Raw genomic sequence first — 1,559 nt, forward strand, 5'->3', positions numbered from 1 at the left:
TCGTCTGCTTTTTCCATCAAAGTTTTGACCATTTTAATCATACTTTTAAAAAAGTCTTGGTAATTCCAACATTCCTCCCATATCTGACTTTGGATCTGATGGTTTTTTTCTCACCCCCAACAAAAGGTCTCATGTATTTATTACCGAGCAGAAGCAATAGTGCAGAAACACTGACATAAAGAGAAGAGTCATGTTCCCAAACACATCCAGCCATTCAGACAGTAGAACTGTTTTCAAAGTGATGTGGTAAGGTACAAATAACCTTGACATAGCATAAATATGGGCGCCACCTCATGTGCAGCTCCTTATAGACCCAGCTTCGTTCTTCTCCAATGTCTGCTCTTGGAGTTGTACCTGATTTTGTTACCAGTTTTCACTTGAATCACTGGGGAATGGGATGATTCTGCTTTTATTTCTTGGCCAGGAATTGCTTGATCCTGAAAGTCTTGTGAAACGACATGGCAAGGACCAAACTCAACTGCATATGGGATGGCGGAGAAGAGAGTGGATCCGATGCTCGTTCAGTCTTTTCAAACTGTGGGGTTTTTTTGCCTTTTAGTACACCTTGTTATTTTTTGTTGAAAGGTGGACATGGTGTGCGGAGTAAAAGGTGTTGCAGTAAACAAGCCTTTAGGAATGTTGGGTAAAGTGTGGGGGCAGGGTAACTTTCTATAGTCTTATGATTAGGTCTCAGTCTTTCGAGGCTGTTCCACTGGACTCTGAACTTCCCCAGTGCTCCTCAGTTCCCCTCCCCTTTTGGGGGGAGGGGACAGGATGGCTAGAGGGGGCTGGGGTTGGGTATTTCCCTTCCCCACAGTCAATTAGACTCCGATAAAACCCCAGCAGGTTGGGCCCTGGGTAAATAGCTTCTCCTAAGGGCAGACCTTGTTAAGAACAGAATTCTCTAGGTTTGTCAAAATGGTTACTTTCCCCCTCCGCCTGGGGGAAGAACAAGGGAATTTTTTATCTGGTAGTCACTGTGAGCTCCTGGAGATAAAACACAAATTCTTGGAGAGCACTATGACTGGGTCCTCCAGCAGTTTTTAAGTCTCAGGCTGTCCCCTCTGAGTGTCCAGCAATTCCTCAGTTATAATTCAGGTTTCCCTAGCTTGACATTGGTTCCCACAGAGTGTTCAGTGAGGGGGTTTCAGATCTGGTAAATCGTGATTCTTCTCCACCTACCTGTCTGTCTCCTTAATTTCTTGGACAGCTGTTTGCCCTATGACTTCAGTGCTCTGACGACAGATCTAAGAAGAGTTGTTGATTTTTTGGTTTGTTCAGCTTTTGTTGGTAGGATGGAGTAGTGACTTCTAAGGTCCTTACATGCTGGACCAGAAACCGGAAGTCACCCACCACAATACTTTCAGAAATAATAGTAGATTATTAACATGTATACAGCCAAGGGAAAGATAATATTCACCATAATTTTATTTCTTATTCACAGTTTCATCCTTTTTCTTTGAAATTTCCTCCCTTCTGAGTCAGAGAAACATCTTTATGTGTAGATGGTGAAGCTGAGGGTTGAGAAAGCTAACAATTCACTTTTAAAAAAAAGAAGA

General features: G+C 42.8%; 1 pseudogene; it reads right to left on the reverse strand.

The window, feature by feature from the left end:
* Positions 1-305: 305 nt before the first annotated feature.
* LOC116660043 lies at positions 306-460 on the reverse strand (annotated as a pseudogene).
* Positions 461-1,559: the final 1,099 nt, after the last annotated feature.

The sequence above is a fragment of the Camelus ferus genome, chromosome 26, assembly GCF_009834535.1.
Source record: "Camelus ferus isolate YT-003-E chromosome 26, BCGSAC_Cfer_1.0, whole genome shotgun sequence".
Lineage (NCBI taxonomy): Eukaryota > Metazoa > Chordata > Mammalia > Artiodactyla > Camelidae > Camelus > Camelus ferus.